Raw genomic sequence first — 12591 nt, 5'->3', positions numbered from 1 at the left:
AAGTGTCCTGGGACAGTTTGCCCTTCTGTATATGTGAGGGATGGGGTAATATATCATCTAAGGTTTCTATACAGGAATGATCTGGGAAATAATTAATGTTAGGTTGAGGTAGCCTATTTGAGATATTAAGGGGTGGGCAGCATTGGAAAGTGAGTGTGGCACTTTCTACTAGTGTGGTCGGGTCAAAGGAGCCCAGGCAGCTTCACTTATCCATCGCCAGACCTAGAAGGTCAATTTGGGAATTTTCTGGGTTTGATGTCAAGGAAAATCGACTGTCCATTGTCCTTCCCTATGACATTTGGACAAGGTCTTATGGGACCAAGATGAGGATTAGGGCATGCTTGGGCCCAGTGACCAGTTCTACCACCATTTAAACATGGGCCTGGCAGTTCTTGAGCCCCAGGGGATAGGGAGCAGCACAGACAGCAAGGATCGGGTGGTCTGTCCCCTCTGCTGGTTGGAGGGCTGTGGTTAGCATGTGACAATGATTGTAGACTTTGTCATTCCTCACATGGTACACCTTAAAAGCCAACTCTTAAGACTTCTGCCCGCATGGCCAAGGGGCATTTCTCCAAACATCTAAGTTTAGCCTTAATGTCAGGGTAGCACAGAGGAAAAAAATGAGTCATGAGTAACTGCCTTCAGTGGTTTCTGGATCTAAGTTACTATATTGTAACAGGGCTTTAGTGAGGCGGACGGATTTTCCTTCATATCTTGAATGACCTCTGAGAGCTTATTATAGTTTACTGGTGTGAGTGCAGCTTTGCAGAAACCTGCCTGGAGGCAAGTCAAAAACCAGTCCCTAGCTAAAATTCCACCTGGGGTGTTACAGAGAAATTCCTGCTCCGGGACTGCCTCTGATCCTAGAAGGTGTGTTTCATGCCTGTGGTGAATCTGCTCCCAAACTGGCCTGTGCTCTTTGGGAAGTGGGTTATTAGATAGGATCATATTGATATCATGAAAGGTGAGATCATAAGACTGAGTAATATATTGAAATTGCTCAATGAAGTGCTAGAATTAGAAACATAGGACCCCCGGTTTTGTTCTATATGGAAGAGTTCTGAGAGGGAGAAAGGAACATGAATCTTAATTAATCCACCTACACCAGTCACCTCTTACAATCTGAGAACTGCAGCCAACTTGGCTTGGTCAATGCTGGGTTCCATAGCAGCATGTGAACGTGTGAGAGAGAGTAGGGATAAATGTGGATACCAGAGCTGGACAGCTGCTACGGCCAGGCACTGGAGAGGAGGAATGATCCAGCGAGGCTGATGGAGTAGTTAGTGGGGGAAGAGAGAGAGCTGAAGAGAGGTGTAGGGAGATTGCATGGCAGTGGGAAGTAAAGGAGCAGAAGTATCTGTCTGCGGAGGTGTGGATTCCTTAGCGAGGTCCAGAGCAGTAGCTGAAGGAATGAGGGTAGTAGCTGGATGGATGAAAGTAGGAGGTAAGGAACAGGGATAGGGACTGAAGGGACGGTGGTAGGAGCTAAAGGAGCAGGGTTAGGGACTGAAGGAACGGCTATAGCTGCCTGCTGAGGTTGAAAAGGAGGGGGTTTGTTAGCTGGGTCCAGACCAGAAGTGGAGGGTCCTTTCAGTTTAGATGGCATAGCCAGGAAGTGTGAGCAGGCAAACAACTTGCAAGGACAGAGGGCTTAAGCTTAGGGCTTACATAGTAAAATGCTTGGATATAAGGAAACTCCTTCCTTTTGTCTGTGTCTTGACAGTAGTTAGAAAGCTCCCATAAAATATCAGGATCAAAGGTGGTGGTAGATGGCCACTTTAGATTGTTATCTAAATTGTAATGAGGCCATTTTTTTGAACAAAGATGGAAAAGTGTGGGAATCTGTAAGTAGGGCATTAAGGCCTGGGGTGGGGGTTCAAAGGCATGGGGGGGGGGGAGGCTGGATTGATGGGCTTGGATGGCTTGCTACCCATAGCTGAAACTGAAAACCCTTGAAAAATGGTGACATCACAAGGCCTACAGTGAGGCAGGGTGTTTATCAGCATGAACACTGCAGGACCCATGGGTGAGCGTCCTCTGCCCCCTGAGTGGAGTGCCATAGCATGACTGCATCTGGTTGCGGTGACTCGGAAGCTAGAGGGGCCAGTGGCCATTTTGAGCAGCATTTAACATCGATGGGAGAAAAAGTAAAGAAAAAGAAAAAAGAAAGAAGAATCTGATGTGCCCTGGGCCTTCAGTCATGGGAGGACCAGCCCTGGGCCATCAAAACACAATTTTAGCTAAGGGAAGCAATACAGAGATGAATGTCATCGAAGGACTCAATCGTAGCCTTAAAGACCATGATTGGGGCCTTTTCTCCCCTCCTCCACCCCACCCCCACCCCCCCCCCCCCCACCCCCCCCCCCCCGCTCCTCGTTTCTAGGAACACCAGAAGATTGCCAGGAGCTCAAAGGTCAATTCCTCGGGTTTGGAGATACAGTTAAGCTGACCAGAATGGGGGAAACTAACCAACTGAAGCTGGTACTGTGCAGAGAAATTGTGTTAAGGCATATGGAACATGTGGTTGTTATGGAAAAAAATACCCAGTTCTGGATCTCCCCTGGGAGAGGGGTTTGGGGCGGAAGAGCCTCCCGAGTCTCACAGCACCGGTGAAATTACCTGGTGCGATTGAGAAGGAACTACAAAACAGGCATCAAACTCGCTTAGACATTTATAAGGGGGGGGGGTCTTGTACAGGCCTGGGGATCGGTGTGCAGAGAGAGGAAGATGGAGGCTTTTAAAGCCTGCCTAGCACATGCCCACAGGGGGTTGATGTGGCTATGTCATACGCAGATTACAGAGCTCTTGCATGTGCGTAAGGGTTTAGCTGAGACATACGTGTATGTAACCACACATGTGTGCATGTGGATCATGCGGGGCCCTTTAACATTCAGGCACTTCTGCCTGCAGGCATGTCTGCACGTGCATGGCTTTAAAACTTGGAAGTGCAGCCTTATTTGTGCCTGAATAATTACAATATCCATCCTAGAATTGCAGTTATTGACACAAGTGAGCCAGTATGTGGGGTCTGGGAATAGAAACTGTGTCTCTGCAAGACCAACATGCTCTCATAACCATTGAGCCATCTCTTTGGGAACCTATTAACTTTACTTATGTGAGTAGCAATACTAGAAAATATTATAAATTGTTTTTATCTAAATGATCTATAAATTTGGTTTTACACATGTATTATTTTTAATAACCTTTTTCTTTCATTGTTGTATGTTTGTGTAAAAAAATACCTACTCAGTCTGTATGTTTTCAGGAATGAACATTTGGTATTGGATAACCATATGGTGCACTCTTCTCTATTTCTTCAGTTCTCAGAATTCTTTAGTGTTTGACTAGGGTTGAGGCCTAGTGAGCTTTCTTCCGTCCATGCTAGCATGTCTTTTGATATTGTCCTTATTCTGCTCATGATTAGGCAGCCATGTTTGTGCATGTAGCTTCTCTGACATTTCTAGGAAACACATCACAGCAAATGTCTTATTCTTCTGGCTCTTATAATCTTCTTGCCCCACTTTCTCAGTGATTTCTGAGCTTGAAGTTGTTTCTTGTCTGCTAGTGGTGATTGAGCATCACAAGTCTGCATTTTGACTGATTGTTTTCTATAATAATTTCCATGAATTCCAAAGGAACTTCCCTTGATGAGGAATGAGGGCTACAATAATCTGTGGGAGTAAGGAAAATATTTATGCAGTTAGGGATTATGCAGTTTTAGTAAAGTAGTGCTTGTAGGTTCTCCTTGAAGATCCTTGACTTCAGTAACCCTAGGGAAACTAGCTAAGTTTCCAGTGCCAGGCATGATTTCCCTCTTGTTGAGAGGGTCTTAAATCCAATTTGAAGCTGTGCTTACCATCAAGGTTTGTGTGCTGCACTTGCAGCTTTAGGGTTTTCGTTCAGTGCAGATCATTGTTGTGGTTCATAGATGTCATAACTGGCTAGGACTCTTGGTTGGCTCCCACCTTTGAAAGGATGCTTGTTGCCTTTTGATATCATGAAAGCTAGTTCCCAGAGAGGAGGTTTAGGTTATAATCATCTTGAGTCCTCTGAGTTTTTTGTCCAAAGTACATGGTGTCTTCAACAATAGGTGCTCAGCTACTTCTGGGAGGCAAACTTGGACAACAGCAGTAGCCTATAATTAATTAGTTGAGTATCTTGGATAGCAGTGACCAGCAACTAATGTGGAGTCCTGAAAATGTGAGCCTATTTTCAGGGTAATTAAAGGTCAGGGAGTTGGAACTTAGCTCTAATTTGTTCAAGGTTATTGTGCTTCCACCTCAAACAAAGGTTCCCTCCTGGGGGTAGATTTTTGGTCTGGGACAGGAGCAAGACTTGTTTTGTTCTAGCAGCAGAACTTTGACTATGAATTTAGCCTGCGACCTCCAATTAGCATGTTCATTTCCTTGTATCATGTTAATGCAGTCTTTTGTCCTATTCCTGCCTTTTAGGGTCAGGAGTGTTTTAAGCAATCGGAAATTAAATGCTGGCAAATTTCAGTACTCACTGGAATTCCCTCCTGATACTATGCTATATGTTTCTTCATTTTGTTATTTTCACTTTACTATGTTTCTAAATCCTCATGCTTCTATCTGGCATGAGGCATTTTTGTCAAGACTGGTCCTGGACAAACTAAAAAGCTTGTGTCCTGACTGATTTTGGTGGTTTTGTATGAAAATCTCTGTGAGGGGTATCACCAGATGCGGTTTTTGTTTTCATTCTAAATGTATCTGCATGCACAGACTTATATATTATAGGCATTTTTTTTGGACAATGGATAATAGTATGACTCCTTTTAATATTTTAGACATCCTTTCTGTTTTATTTTACCCTCCTTCTTCATTGTTTATATATCTGTTCCTTTGCCATAATTAAATCCCTCCCCCATGTTTCCATTTCGCCCTTTAGATTACTTGTTCCCTGTTATTCCCACTATTAATCCCCACACATCTTACAGTGCTTTCTTTTTACTGCATCACTCCAGGTTGTGTGTTTAAATGTGAAGATTTGAGCTAGGAACTTCCTATGAGAGAGAATATGCAATGTTACCTTATTCATTATATCAGTGTTACCTTATTCCATATGCTCTCATCTGCATCCATCCAATTACTTGCAAAGCTCATGATTTCAACTTTCCTTACAGCTGAATCATATTCCATATTTTCATTCTCCCTGTCTGTTGAAGGACATTCATTATAGGTTGTTTCCCTTTTGTAACTATTGTGAGTAGACTAGCAATGAGCATGGCTAGCAAGTATCTGGAGTAGGATGTCAAGTCCTTTGAGCCTATGCCAAGGAGTGGACTATCTGAGTCATGTGCTAGATTCATTTAACTTGAGAATTTGTTGATTTAATTGAGGATTTTTCATATTGATTCCCAGAGCACCTAAATTATTTGTTCATTATGATTTTATTCCCTATGCTTGCCTCCCTCCCTCCCTCCCTCCCTCCCTCCCTCCCTCCCTCCCTCCCTCTGTCCCTTCTTTCTTTCTTTCTTTTTGATGCTCTTTCTGGTTGAATTATTCATAGTATTCCTCTTCCTTCTCTTGAGAATTAATGCTTTGCTGCCTTACCTATGGATTATTACTTCCCAGTTCTCTGGTATTTATTTATTTTTCCTTTGAAATTTATTTCCCATGCTCTCATGATAATTCCTTGGAATCTCCTGTGTATGTTCTGCCTGTAATTTATTATCTGCAGTGTTGCATTAGTGAAATCAATTGTGATAATTCATAACTGTCTTAAAATGCACTCATGTCTTCCTCAATTGTAACAGAATTTTTCTGTGTGCAACAGTGCTGTTGGTGGTGATTTTCTTTACAAGCTTTACCTCTCGTTCCACGCTCTCCTGGGTTTTGGATCATGGTGATGAAAGACCCCCAGTGTGGGGAGACTCTCACTCAAGTCTTGGGATAACACGACCCCTCCCCCCCCAGTAACTCATGAGAGACCATGCTTGCTGCAGTTACACGAGGCTTTAATCCGATGAGATGAGACGGAAACCAGTGCACTAGGGCCGAGATTCATAAGCCATGCAGGGGAAGAGTAGGGGAAGAGTTTGACCCCGAGTGATCGGGAGAAGCAATTTTTAAGGGAAGAAACCACAACCCAGATCCGAAAGGGACCGGGAGGGTGTCACAGAAAATTCCGAAAATACCAGTGATGATTTCAAGGGGGCAACTAACTCCCTGCCTCTCCAGACCACTCCCAAGGTCATAATCAGCTAGTTCCTAAAACACAGTATTCCAAAAATACCAATGATAATCACAAGGGTGAAACTCCCTGTTTCTCAAGATTATTCTCAAGATTATAATCTAACTTTATCTTCTGCTAGTTCTTGAAACACAGTCACTGAACCAGCTAATGCTAGATTCCTGATTCTTCTCTTCCTGCTTAGATTTTTTGGCTATTTTCTTCCTGCTGGGGGGGAGGGAGGCATGGATTTATCCAGGGCTTTCTTTGGGGATACCTGGATTTATCCGGGTCTTTCAGTGAGACACCTGGTCATATTCTGATTCTTGAATCTTTTTGTGTGGTTTGACATTGTTCTGTAATCACTTTCAGTATTAATTTTTTCTTTTTGACTTCTTATGTGAAAGGGCAGTACGTCATCTATTCATTGTTCCTGAAAGAAAAACTCAAAGAAGAGAAACAGAAAGGAATGGCTGATTCTCCAATAAACGTGCCCCAGGTCAGTAGCCATGTCTTCCTTTTTTTTAATGGAAATGTTGTAGTTTGAGAAACTTTGAAGCCTTTCATTTTCTGCTTCTGTCTTTTTTTTAGCTTTCCAATGAAAAATATTACAAACATAAAAATAAACAAACACAAAAATCACATGTTGAAATTAAGCAGGCCCGCTGTACAACTCAATGTACTTTTGTACAGTTAGAGTAGTCACTGCGAACAGATGCTCTGGAGCCTCACATGGGATTTTATAGTTTTGATATCCAATATAGTTGTTGTACTTATCTACCAACAAAAACCAAAACTGTGACAGTGTTAGAGCTAGAAAAGCACTCGGCTTTATATCCTTTCTCATAACTGATGTTCATTGCCTGCATCCAGTTTTACCTCAGTATAACTGATGTTCATTGTCTGCATCCAGTTCTACCTCAGTATTGATATTTAATGTTTCTTCTCTTTTCTCTGTGTTGTACTGTGACCAAATGCATATTGTTTCTATAAACACATTTCATTGGCTTGATTCTGCATATGAGGGAAAATATGATTTTTTTTGACACTGTGTGACCTCAGGAACTATTACACGTTCTAAGTCCAACTGTTTTCCTGCACGTTATTATTAATTTTTCTCGTTAGGTGAATGGTACTTCACAATATATTTATACCATTTCATTCATCTGTTGATAGACAGTTAGGTTGATTCCAATGCTTTTCTTTTTTGAATAAGCAGTAGTAAACATAAGGTATAAATATCTCAGGGGGTGTGGAGTTCCCTGGGGATATGGCCAGGAGCCAATAACTGGGTCATACATTAGTTCTATTTTTAATTGTTTAATAATCTTCAAACTGATTTCCATTTGAGTGTATTAATTTGCATCCCCTCCCCCACATACCAACACTGAATAAGGGTATCTTTCTCTCCACATCCTCTCTACCATTTGTTGTCGGGTTAGTTGATGACAGCCGTTTTTCCTGGGGTGAGGCAGTATGTCAGAGTAGGTTTAGTTTGCATTCCTCTGGGTGAATTTTAGGGATCCTGAACACGTTTTGCCATATTCATTGACTGTTTGGGTTTCGATCTTTGAAAACTGTCTATTCAATTTATTTTCCTATTTGGTGATTTCAGTTTTATTTCCTTAAAATTTAATTTCTGCAATTCTCAGTGGATTCTAGGTATGAGCTACTATCCAGAATGCTACCGGTACAGATTCCTTCCTGTTCTGTGTAGTGTCTATGTGATCTGCTGATTATTTCAGTTGATGTATTAAAAGTCTTTATCTTCATGGAGAATCATCTGTTAATAGTTGGGTTAGTTCCTAGGCTGTTGTTCTTTCTAATCAATAAGTTCTTGCCCACAGCAGTGTCCCAATATGTAGTCCCTAGGTTTTCTTGGTTTCTGTTTGCCTGGTTCTAAATGAGTTTTTTATTTATTTTGAATGGATTAATATATATTGTATAAGATAAGAATTGAATATATTTCTGATAGAATTTAATATCTTCATTTACTGACAGGAAATCCGTGTCGCTCCAGAATGCATCCAAAGTAACTACACTTATGTGTACATGCTGAGCTGTAACATAAACATTATTTGATGTGTTTTTAAGACTTTCATCAACTTTTACAATTCTGCAGTTGAAGTGAAATGTTCTTCAAAACTTCTGAGATTGATACTTGTTTAAGTCAGCTTCTTAATATTTATAGAAAAATTTGAATCATATCAAATGTGACTGATGCTGATTTTTCTATTGAAAATGGCTCAATATTATTATGAAATTAAGTCTATAGACTACTTGACCTTATTATATATTGAAGTTAAAATTTGTAGTATGCAGAGTGACACACCTTGTTACTGTTGGGAAAATCCCAAAGTCTGACTATCCAGTCAATCATGAATTATGCTTTCTGTATCTATCCCTTTACTATTTATGATGGGGCTTTGAACCTAGAATCTAAACACCCCAACTGATCCTGTTAGGATAGAGTCATGTAAGACCCAAGTACGGACAGTATTGATTCAGTATCAGTGTTTTAGCATGATCTTCAGGTACTGCATTAAAAAAGCACATGTCCCGCCAGGCGGTGGTGTTGCATGCCTTTAATCCCAGCACTCAGGAGGCAGAGACAGGTGGATCTCTGTGAGTTCGAGGCCAGCCTGGTCCACAAGAGCGAGTTCCAGGACAGGCTCCAAAGCTACACATGGACATTATCATCTTATGTGTCCTAACACAACATCCATAGCATATAGATAACTGTTCATACCTTAAATGTGTGTCTTCTTGCATGGACATGCTTGTGAAACTATTATGTCATACTGCTTTCAAACTTAGAATGTTCATTTTAGAGTGGGATTGTCTTTGTTCACCATTTATACTCCTGATTTCCACAAGTCTCCTTATATCAAGGAGTACTTCTGTGCCTGATGTTATGTGATTAAACTATGCCCTTTGTTTCAGGGTCTGTTTATATTCCGGGGTGTGAATGTGAACATCTCTCAGGAGCAAAAGGAATGCCCGGACTCTGCTCAGAAGAATTTGTACATTGATGTGATGTTGGAGAATTATAACAGCCTCGTCTCTGTGGGTGAGAACATTTGTTTGTAGAATTCTCCACTCAGGCTTTATAGGTTGTGAACTGTCTGTTAGACTGCGTTGAAAGCAATAGGAAACTTGAGGTAGCAGAAAAGTTCTTTTTCTTGGTATTTATTTTTTGCTTTTTTAACATTTTTCATTTTAGAGGTGTCATGTATTGTAATATGATTAATAAAAACCCAGAGACAGAAATTAAGGTTCAACCTGAAGGTCAGAAAAGCAAAACAGTCATCCATTGGCTCTTACCTCTACCTCAGTTCAAAATGGTGATCCTGCCTCCAGTAATCTCAGAATGAGACCATATATAAGAGCTGTTTTTCCTGTCTTATATTCCTCTTTAATGCTAGGATTAAAGGTGTGCACCACTACTGCTGGGTTTCTATGGAAAACTAGTGTGGCCACTGCAATTCAAGGTGTTTTCACCACCGCCTGGTCTGTAAGACTGATCAGTGCAACTTTTCTTCTGATGTTCAGGGAAGATTTATTTATTTATTTATTTATTTTTAAATGATTTATTTGTTAATTATGTGTACAGCGTTCTGCTTGCATGTATACCAGGTCTCATTACAGATGGTTGTGAGTCACCATGTGGTTGCTGGGAATTGAACTCAGGACCTTTGGAAAAGCAGGCAGTGCTCTTAACCATTGAGCCATCTCTCCAGCCCGGAAGCTTTATTTATTAAAACACGAATGCAATATCACTACAGTGCACCCTTTTAGTTTCACGATGAATTCAGAAACTCAGTAGCATATTCAATTTCTACCTGTATGTTAAAGCAGATTGTCCACCATTGCCTTAGCCATTGTTTTACTTGTGAGAAAAACTAAGGGTGTGGAAACTTAAAATTTTCCCTAAATATGCTGAAGATTCTGATAGGAAATAGCAATTGAGAAGTCATTCCTGTATTTCTCTACTTTGTGTTCTCTTCATGTGTTGAGCAGAGTGCTGTTAGATGTCTGTATTCTTTCTAAAAATTCTAGCAGGGGTCATGGGCTACCTCACAGAATATGTGGATTATTGTATGCAAGGTAGGCCTGGTCACCTGCCCTGAGCAAATGAGATTGCCGTGGTATGTGGAGAGGAGAGAGTAGCCACACTCAGAGTAGGATAGTGAATGAGCAAGACAACAGTGATGACTTCAAGAGAAAGAGAAAGCAAAAACTGAGAATACTTTTTGCTTTATTCAATTCCACTTGAAAGGATTCCTGGTCATTTAAATTAGTATAACATCCTGGCCCCAGGGTGATTCAGTCTATTAGAAATGTTAGAAGACATTGAGGCTTATTGCACCCAAATTATGGTTAAAATAATAGTACAAAATGTAATTTTATGTGAGTATGCTGATATTGGAATAATCTGACAAATTGTAAACCAAATGTGAATCCATGAAGTAGAATTATTCTGTAATTGCCTACCTTGCATGTGTGTCAATGGTGGATAGAAATAAGCAGTGGCTTTCTGTAATAGCCCTGCCACTAATGATCTAGAGCAGCAGTTGTCACTGTTGGTAATGTTACGACCCTGTAATGAACAGCTTGTGTTGTGGTGATCACGACCATGAAATTATTTTGAGTGCTACTTCTTGACTGTCACTTTACTGCTAAGTGATATCTCAGTTACTAAGGCCATCAGATATGTTTTCTCAGATGGTCACCACCCACAGGTTGAAAAATGATGATCTAGAGCCTCTGATGTCTGGCAGAATCCTTGCTTTGCATGCATTATTATTGAAAGAATCTACGTAGTTTTTTTTTGGGGGGGGGAACCTTTGATGCTTTTAAATATGCCTTGAATCTTTAAAGACATTTGGTCTTCTGCAGTATAATCTTCATTGCTGTACATTAGTTAGTAAGAGACTGAACCTGGGATTGGATTATACTCTTCTTTAACAATTTCTGAGATAAAAATATTTAAAAATACAGACAGGTATTCTATATATAATCAGTCAGTGGGCTCCTTCCCAAGGGAAATTTCTGATTCCTCAATTATTTGTTTCAACTTTCTTGAAGTCTATCATTCTCTCACTGTGAAAATCCATATAATTATTAGTGAAAGAATGAGGTCAAGTAGTGTGAGCTCTATTCTAAGTAGTTGCTGGTTGACTTATCTTAAGAGAGAACATAGGAAGAGAGTCATTTATCAAATAATTAGTCTTGTACTCATTTTCCAGAGAACTATGGCATTTGTAACACTGTCCCCCAGCATGTGAAGACTGATAAGGAGTCTCGTCAGTGTAATGAGCTTGGCAAAATGCTTCGTGACCCCTCCACATGTGCACTTTATAGAACAAGTAAAACTACAGAAAACTCTAATAACTACAGATGCAGTAATCACGGGGATGCCTCTGACTTATCAAACCCAGATAGACATGAAAGCGTGCACTCTGGAGAAGAACCTTGCAAATCTAGAGACTATGAGAAATCTTTAAATTTGTGTTCCAACATTACTCAAGATCACAGAGTCTACACTGCAAAGAATGAGCACAGGCAGGGAGAATATGATGACTGTTTCAGCTCTGCATACAGTCCTATGCAGCAAACAATCTATATCAGAGAGAAACCATTCCTGTGTGAGGAATGTGGAAAATGCTTCATTACTGCCTCAAACCTCAGTGTACATCGGAGAATCCATACTGGAAAGAAGCCCTATAAGTGTGATGTTTGTGAAAAATCCTTTTCCCAACGCTCACACTTTAAAATTCATCAAAGACTTCATACTGGGGAGAAACCCTACAAATGCAAAGAATGTGGAAAGTCATTTCGTCAGTCCACAGGACTTAATAACCATCAGAAATTGCATACTGGGGAGAAACCTTACAAATGCAGAGAATATGGGAAGTCAAGACTTAAAGGGTATTACAGAATCTACACTGGAGAGAATCCTTATAAGTGTGAGGTATGTGACAAATCCTTTCATATCTCATCTCTCAGAGTACATCAGAAAATGCATACTGGAGAGAAACCTTGCAAATGTAGGGGATGTGACAAATCCTTTGCCTATAACAGATTATTCCTAATGAAGAGAGACATTACTGTGGTAAATAATGTGACAAATATTTTACTAGATGCTTTTACTTCAGAGCACATCAAAGAATTCATCGGGAGAGAAACATACCATTGTAAATAATGTGATGTAACATCTATCTGAAATTCTCTGCTTATGAGTCTCAAGAGTATACATAATAGAAACACAAAGATAAGAAACTTGTGAATGCCTTTAATAATAAAGGTCTAAATCTTTGAAAATATCACAGGGTTTATATAAACTTTAAATTTTGCAAAATATTGGGAATTTATGTGTTTGTGTTTGTGGTGATATTG

General features: G+C 40.3%; 1 pseudogene; it reads left to right on the top strand.

The window, feature by feature from the left end:
• LOC121449192 overlaps positions 1-12591 on the top strand; it is a 96801-nt pseudogene that overhangs the window by 77493 nt on the left and 6717 nt on the right.

Source organism: Microtus oregoni, unplaced genomic scaffold, assembly GCF_018167655.1.
Source record: "Microtus oregoni isolate MIOR12 unplaced genomic scaffold, Mior012 000006F_ref0000085, whole genome shotgun sequence".
In the NCBI taxonomy this organism is placed as follows: Eukaryota; Metazoa; Chordata; class Mammalia; order Rodentia; family Cricetidae; genus Microtus; species Microtus oregoni.
This window is presented reverse-complemented; position numbering and strand designations above follow the sequence as displayed.